This window comes from Chroicocephalus ridibundus, chromosome 3, assembly GCF_963924245.1.
Source record: "Chroicocephalus ridibundus chromosome 3, bChrRid1.1, whole genome shotgun sequence".
In the NCBI taxonomy this organism is placed as follows: Eukaryota; Metazoa; Chordata; class Aves; order Charadriiformes; family Laridae; genus Chroicocephalus; species Chroicocephalus ridibundus.
The window spans coordinates 80633924-80642524 of record NC_086286.1 but is presented as its reverse complement, the minus strand read 5'-3'; the positions used below and the strand labels follow the sequence as shown (position 1 = coordinate 80642524).

The 8601-nt window shown below is 40.4% G+C and overlaps 1 long non-coding RNA gene across 1 annotated transcript; it reads left to right on the top strand.

Moving 5' to 3' along the window:
• Nucleotides 1-321: 321 nt before the first annotated feature.
• LOC134512528 (uncharacterized) lies at nt 322-3662 on the top strand. Its single transcript, XR_010070148.1, has 3 exons — nt 322-602; nt 3000-3131; nt 3490-3662. It is a non-coding gene; the product is annotated as an uncharacterized LOC134512528 (long non-coding RNA).
• Nucleotides 3663-8601: the final 4939 nt, after the last annotated feature.

Here is an 8601-nt window from a genome sequence, read left to right as displayed (position 1 = left end):
CCAGTTTTGGATTTAAATACTAACGAGGCTTTCAACTTACTTCTATTAATGAGTGCAACTTAATGTACTCTAGATTTTGAACTCCGCATTAAAGAATACTAATCATCCAAAGTCTCAGTTCTTACTATTTCATAATGACCATATTTGGGTTCAGAGTCAAGGTTCTGTCCCATCTCTCTAAATCACCTAATGTACACGTTTCCTTTATAAACATTAACTCTTACTGAGCAAAAAACCACGACTGAAGAGCCGGGTTTGACTATTATCACACATAATAACTAAACCTCTTTGTCATACTCACTGCTTTATACTTGAGTTAAACTAACTAGGAAACTTCGCTTGCTTTAAACTCTCATCTAGAGATGAGCCAGCTTATTACCAGTAATAACTGTGTATAAAGGAATGAGCCATGCCGTGAGGGATAGTCCCTGACAATTCTGGCCTCAGTGGTAAAGTAGGTAGGCAGGTAGATTTGACTGAGAGTGTCTTTTCTATCTGTTGCACCGTAGCACCGGTGCGGACGAAGAGAATTTCTCCAGAAGTGGTGAGAGGACAGATAAAATGAAATGCTGGGGTATGCTCATCTACAGGCACAAAATCAGGTACGTAATCTGTTTAATATTTCTGACTGCTGACACATTTAATGACATCCATAGGACGGGCTGCACTCTAGTACTGAACAGCGTATAAGGGTGCACCGCTGTATTCCTAGTCAGAAACACATTTCCTCAGCGTCCCCTTCTTGGAGGAGGGGGTTGTAATGTTGCCTAGTCACTGCCTCCTTGTCTAGAAAGCAAATATTCAGGGCAGGGAGGGGCAGAAGAATTTTCTTTTTTGAGTGCAAAAAAGCGAGGAAAAGAAACCAGCTCCTTGCAAGAGCTGAAACATACTATGCAAATAGATAGCAAATATACTCTGTACTTTTCTACTACCAACAGAGTATGTGTTACTTACAGACAGGATTGTACTCTTTGCTGCTGTTCCTTCTAACAGCTGTATATATGTGGCAAAAAGCGTGCTCTTAAAAGCACTCGCCCATTATCCCAGAGGTTGAACTCTCTGTGAGGAGGCAATTCACCCTAGCTTTGGGATTCGTGGAAGGAACAAAAAAAACCAAGACAGAAACAAAGCAGAAGTGGCGCATTTAAAGATTAACAAATACATGAAGTTAATTAAGATAACTCAGTGTAGGAATGTTGTTAAGGAAGCACTGTGGAGTAACAAAGTGCCTTATGTCAGCAGTGAGCTCCTGAAGGACAGATCCCTGCTCTCCCCATAGAGTAATTAACGACTCTTGCATTAGGGACGAGTGCTGGAGCTTCTTCCCGCTTCTTCACACGAACGCTGCACTTTCTCTGTCTCTGCAAAATTTTTCAAATGCCTTTTATTTTTTTTCCTTTCTGTTGCTAATCTTTTCCTGGATTACTGAATGTACAGTGAAACTTCTTATCTCGTGCAGGAATTATGTTTATAACAGAAAAGGAACTCGGGGACTGAATGCCTCAGGGACTTGGATGATGGGATGTAGAGACTTTTATCTTGAGGTTGCTTTCTTGAATCAGACCCAAGTTGGTAGTGACCTAAAATTGCCTCAGCCTAATGACTGTTTGGTCTCCACTGTGAAATGTGTTTGGTGGTCTCAGTTTAATTCCTGGTAAATACTTGTTTGCGCACTAAATTACTTCCATAACTGGTATCCATGTTGGCAGTCTCACAGAGAGGTCAAGGGTTTGATGGGAACAGGGACTGAGCTATTCTTTCATGCTGCGTGCTGGTCCCTTCTAGCCATGCGAACTGAGGAACGAATGCAGTTTAGAATCGTAGAATTGTTAGAATCGTAGAATTGTTAGAATCATAGAATTTACAGGGGGTGGTTAAGGTCTGCTTGCTTTTTAATCTGTTTCCTTTCAAGAACATAAATTGCAATATGATAACTCTGAAAAATTACTTATGATTGAAAATAAAGCTTCCGTCATCCAGGGTCCTTTTAACATGCTGATGGCCAAGGTATCTCCAGAAGCTTCAGGCGATAAAGGCTTAGCTCACGTTAGGACATAGTCAGTCTGATTAGCATAGCTGATGGTATAGATCTGGATACAGATACAGTGTACAAACAGTATCATTCACATAAATAATGTCTGCCAGCCCTCCCCTCTCTTTTCCCTTCACCCTACTGCTCATTTCTGGTCTCTCACTTTTACTGGCATTTGTATTTATGTGAATATGTGAGGTATCAGATCGGGAAGGTCTATAGGTTACCGAAAATGAGCAAAAATAGGTACATGGTGAAGTAAACTAAATAAAATCGGTTGCTGTACTCAGCCAGTGCAAATAATACCTTTTAAAATTAATTTATAAGCCTTCTATTATTCCACACATCTACAAATTTAAAATCCCACAGACTGCTGTGAATAGCAGCAGAAGTGAAAACAAATTTAGAATTTCATCGATTGTTTTCACACATTTTCACAACTATGTTCAGGGCATATTTCTGCAAGTGTGCATTCGAAATTGATGTGATCCGGAGGTCAGTAGGAAATTCAGCTGTCAGATGGTAATTTTTCAGTCACAGACTCACACAAAAATTCAGTTGGAGCCTCCTGTCAGATTGCACTGGCAGAACTTGCAATAAACCTTATGTTATCTGTCAAAAAAGGCACAATAAAATGCAGCCATGGGCATTTTCAGTCTGCATGCCAAACAAGTCCAAAATGAGTTTTAGCACCGAAAATAACATCTGCTACATGCATGGTCTGAGAGTGTGATAAGACGTAAAGTGCAGACAGAAATACAGATTGTTTGCTGTCACGCAGATACAGACGGTTAAGCTCCAGACCTGAAAGTGAGGTTTGACCACAGCTCCAGCCTATGCATGCAAGTTCTTCAACAATTATTAGCGTAAATTGTATTAAATGCACTCCCGCCAGCTGTTTAGGATTTTCAGGACAAGTCTCTTACTGTGTAGTTATAGCATTTACCATTGTAATTTTTAATTACAGGCTCTCATATTAACTGGAGCCACATGGTATTATCATGGTGGAAGTGAATAACAACAGTGCTCCTGGAAATCTGTAAGACTGCATGCCACCAGCTGAAAATACTGGGCCATAATTAATTTTACAGCAAGCTAGGTAGGATCACTATTTCCCTATAGTATATACTGACATATTTGTACATATATTGTATTTAAATGTTTTACAAAATAGGCATAAGTTATCTGGAATTATTTTCTAAACACACTATCTTGTGTGATAAAAGGACAACCTTTGTAATACTGCACTGTTTCTTTTCTTAATGGATGAACTAGAAATCAGTAGTGGTTTTGTTTGCCTTGTATTTTTCTTCTCCTGAAGTGGGTTCTGGAGTTTTAGATGTAGAATTAAAAATTCTACATTAAAGATGTAGAATTTAAAATGTAGAATTGAGAATGGCACAAAATGTGTTAGTTCATGTGTGTCTAAAAAGATCATAAAATTGGCATCACCACAGGCATTCAGATGTACAGAAGGTACTTGTGGAAAAATGAAACAAAGGAGACACGAATGCAGCCAGCTGTATGATAAACAAGATTTTATGAATGTGCTTGTTTGTATCTAAGGAAGAACTGATCTGCCTTGAAGACTGTCTGGTTTTCCCCAGCTTGTGTAATAAAAGATATTACCTTTCCCCACCAATTTTTCCTTGCTTTCTTTGTAAAAGCACATTCCATTATTGAAACGGCCAGAATGAAAGTCTGGCCTAAAAAAGAAATAAATCTGTTTCAAGTCTATGTGATCTTAGTTTGTAGCGTCTTCTTAACTGGAGTTTTTCAGAACAGATTCCTCGCCAAGCCGCTGCTTTTCCGAAAAAGCCCATAGGTGAAACACCAAGGTTATGCCACAGCTGCGCCTAGAAACACAGCTGTCAGCTGGGGAAGGAGGCAGATTTTCACTATGCAAAGGTAAAAAAAAAGCGTGATTTCTTCTCCCGTCTCTACTTCCAAGAAAGTGTAAGGGTGATCCTACACTGCCCTCGCTCCTTCCAGGCAAATCTACATGAATTCAACGAGAGCTGCAAGGACCGCATGGCCCAACACGGCAATTATCTTTTTAACTTACAGAACTAACTGCCAAGTAACTGGTAGTGATTACACATTTCTCCACCCCGTGCATGCAGCTTCACTGGAAAGAAAGAGCACAGCAACTCTGTCTGTGGTTCGCACACGGGCAGCCTGTTCCTGCACTTTCTAAACCCCAAAAGCTTTGGTGTACCAATGCACCATGCACGGGCTCACAAATATTTGCAATGGAAGAGGGAGCGGGTCCTAGGTCATCAGAATTTTAGGAGGTAATTTTCAAGCTGCTGCCAGAGCAAGCCAACATGTCTTAATAAAAGTTTCATCTGTGCATAGTAGCTGAGAACAAAACCAATCTGTTTCCCAGCATTGTTTTGCTTTGCTGCTGCGCTCACATAATGCAAACCCGTCAGTACCGCTCTACTGGCAGTTTCCATGAAACTGATTTTCTATAAATCTGAGTATGCACTGTGCTAAATTGTTCCTTCTCCTGCATCGCCTTGCAGAGTGGTATTACTCAACACAGTATAAAATTCTTAGTCACCGCTATCACTAGGCTTTCTGTGGCACAGACCCAGTTTTCTGTGCTGCATTCCACATTTTATAGAACAAACTAGAGCTTGTTTTTGTTTGAAGAGCATTGACCAACATCCTGGACACTGCCCATTAGGGTCAAGCACAGAGCATTTTACCACCTCCCATTTCTCTGGGCTGCACTGTATAGTATCATTAAATTTGTACTTGCAGGAAACTGAGTCATCCACTCTTTCCTACTTTGATACACCACAGTCGATGGCCATGCAAAGTGGGGAGCAGTTCTGTCCGTGATATGTCACCTCTCCAGAGGAAACAGTGATCTTCAAGCTCAGGTTTATTATGGTGTTCAATTTATACCCTCTAATTAAATTAATGATGCACAGTTCTCCTGTCTGATCTGACCAGTTGTTATGGTTTGTTATGGTTTGAGGAATCCACAAAAATTTATTGTCACTTAGACAATTATTCTATCACCCGATGACCTCTCCCCACCCAGGAAGGGGAATCAGGCAAAACCAAGGAAACCCAAGTGTTGAAATATAAAACAGATTTAATAGAATAAGACTAAATTGTTAACATTAATAATACTAAAGAACCAATATTGATCCCAACACCAATATAAAATATACAAGAATTATACTCATCCAATTCTATCTGTAGGAAGCTATGCACTCCCAGCAGGGGACAGCAAATGTTGGAAACTGCGAGTGCTACTGCTCCAGGAGGAAGGGAGGGCCTCAGGGGTCCCGCACTGGGGTAAGAAGTTCTCTGGACCGCCGCCATCAAGGGAGAGAGAGAACTTCTCAGCAAACTTTATAATTTATATTCAATCTGACGTTCATGGTATGAAATAATCCTGGTGGCCAGCTTGGGTCAAGTGCCCAGGTCTCGCTCCTCCTCATCCCCGCACTTGGCTAGCTCAAAAACACAGAGACATTGAAACCCGCATACCATATCTGGCTATAAAGTAAATATTTTCACAAATTCAGACATTAGAGTCATCAAAAAAATGCAGTTTTCCCTAGCATTAGAAGAGACCTTACTGAAAAGTAAAATTACTGAAATCCTGTGTTTCTCAAACCAGGACACCGGTCTTCGCTGCCCAACCACTAAAGCACTTTCTATTATTATAAATTACAGTAAACACTGGAAATTAGGGGAAGAAGAAAAGAGAATAGGAAAAATAGCCAAGATTTCAGTGATACATGCAAACCAAAAGCATCTCTGCACACTCATCCAAATCCCCAAAGACCATCAGGTGGAACAGCCTTTAAAGCTATTGTAAAGCCTAGTAGAGGCAGAGTGATGGGTGGGCTGGAGAAGGGTCCTTTTTGTAAATCTGCAGAGAGGATGCAAGTCACTGCTTAGGCCCATGGCTGAAATAAAGGTTCAAGAGGGTTTTCCTTTCCCGTCAAACCTCTACCTCAGAGAAGAAGGGTGGTGGGAGGTTGTACATTTGCGGTGTGTGAATAGTAACACCAGCTGCCAGCAAACAATGCACCTGGCTCTTCCCTGAGACTCTGCGAGGAGCGTGCCCCTTGTGGCAGGAGTGCCAGGGGTATCTTACCTCCTCCTTTTCCCCATCAGGTCAGGCCTCTATGTGTGGGACTTCTTCACCTGATGACTTATCATTTTGATAGACTTCAGATATGGCAGTAGAGATACCCTCCAGATTGTTCTCCCTACTGGATTTATCTCTGACTTAATTAAGCACGGCAAAGTTGTTATAGCAGGGTACCTGAAATAGTGCATGCTCTCATCATGATGTACTGGGCTTGGCACAGCTACACCACCCACACCAAAAACATGCTATTGATGACAAAACCTGAAAGTCACCACAAACCTTTCATAATCTAAATTACAGAGACAGTGTCTGAGTAGCAATCACATGGCAAAGATTCTCTCCGTGTGTTCAAAACCAGTTGGCCTGTGCAATCAGGCAGAAACGTCCGGAGATGGACAGGGTTATATCACCCACAAATCTGCCGGGTTTTAGTGCTCTCATTAACAGGGCCTGAGAAGGTTGTACTCCCATAACATGCGAAATGGTTGTCATCATATAAGCACAGGCAGGTGAAGTTTTCCCCTCCAAACTACACTTTTGCCTTCCTTTGTATAGCGCCATAGGCTGGGCTTTGCATCGTGTTATCACATCGATTGGTGATGGCAAACTCAGCTGATCATTCTGAACCAGATTTACCTATTAATGTTAAAATGCAACCTCCCCATGACTACCCTGATGCTTGGACTGTCTTGTGAGTCTGACTCCATCTCACACAAAATTTCCCACCCCTCCACCCACTCGCTCTTCCTTCTTGCCTGGTTCGTTGAGAATGACAGACTGTTTCTCCTCTTGAATACCTTGGCAATTTGAAAAGAAATGAAAGCTTCCAAGAGCCCTGTCAGTACTCTGTGTGTTTGCTCATACCTCTCCGTGTCTGTGCACAAGAGTGTGTGTGTGTCCACAGGGTCCCTCTCGCGCTGTTTCCAGGGTGCAGTCTGGACACCTCTTGTGGTCAACAGTGTATTCCTTCTACCTGAAATCAGACCTGAGATGTGATTGCCCTACAAAAGATTTAGTCGAGGGCAATTCTGGAAAGAACAAATACAGCAAGAGTTGCTTACAGGACCCCAAAGTTCTGTAGTCAGCTAAAGAACCAGAGATGTGTTTAGTTAGTCACTAATAACTGAGTGAAATGCAAGCAGGAAATGTCATTTTCTTCAGATAAGGTGCTGGGGATCAAAAGAATTTGGACCTGTTTCCACTGACCACGTTGCAGTAAATGTGGTAACTTCTGAAAAGTATTTGAGAAGGCAGAATTGTTCAATATTCGTTGTATCTTGCAGGTGAGGGTTAGTGGGTCAGATTTCCTTAGCTGATTTAAATGATTCAGCAGGATGAACTATTCTGTCTTGATTCAAAAGGCAAATCTCACATATTCACATCTATGAATATGTGGAGTACTCAGTCCAAGAGCTAAACTCCACATTCGATCTCTACAGAACCAAAATTCAGAGCAACTATGCACATCTCTTTACTAGAAATTTGGTGTTTGATTCTTAAAACGGTGGGTTGGTTATCCTCTCTGATAAAAATACTCAAGCTAAATGACATTTAGTTATAAGTTGGCTTGCTTCATAATTATAGAATAGCCTGGTTTAACAACCTGGGAAAAGTTGGTATTCTTCTCTACTAGTGAAACTTCCTTTTCCTTCTCTGCCTTTTTTTAATGGGTAAGACAGAAAAAACCAGTGCTGGCAACCGTTGCAGAACTGGAGAAGTGAAAACGTGAAGCAGCAGTGGAGGAGTTTTAGTAAATTGTCATACCAACTTGTTTTAGCATTATCTGTAAATTGGGATTCTTTAGAGTAATAAATTAGTGCTGGGTGAAACCATGAGAATTTTGTGGATTTCTTTGACATGATTTCTATTTTATTTTTTATCAAAACATACATTTTCATTCATTGCCTTTCATTTGTTAGCAGTTCTCAAGTATTTTTTACAAAACTGAAAATCAGAATAGTTGTTCTGCTGGTTGGCTAGAAAATAGTGAAATCTTTAAACAAAACGTAGTGAAATTTAATTTAAGTGAGTTTGTCTCTTATTCACTTAATACTCACTGGATTTTTGTGAAGAAAACTACCTTCCTCGGTGCCTGTGTCTGTCTTATACATGTTTATATCTTTAGCAGAAATTCTGAATTCAAAACTAGTTTAAGTATAAAGTCATCTTGTTGCTTTTTAAACCTGATAAAGTGGTAGATTACCTTAAATTCAGTTTAAAGCAATTCAGGTTTTTTGATATGAACCAAAAATAAGTCTTTCACAAAATGAAAAGTATCTCTGTGTTTAACTGAGTTATAAAAATACTTCAGACCACAGAGCTGCTAAATCTGCCTCAGTTTTATCTCTGGAAAAAAAAATCTTTGATATTTGTAATGACTTTGAAAACATACTCTAGCAAACTTTTTTTTCACCTGGTCTATTCTCTTCCTCCCATCTTTAAACAA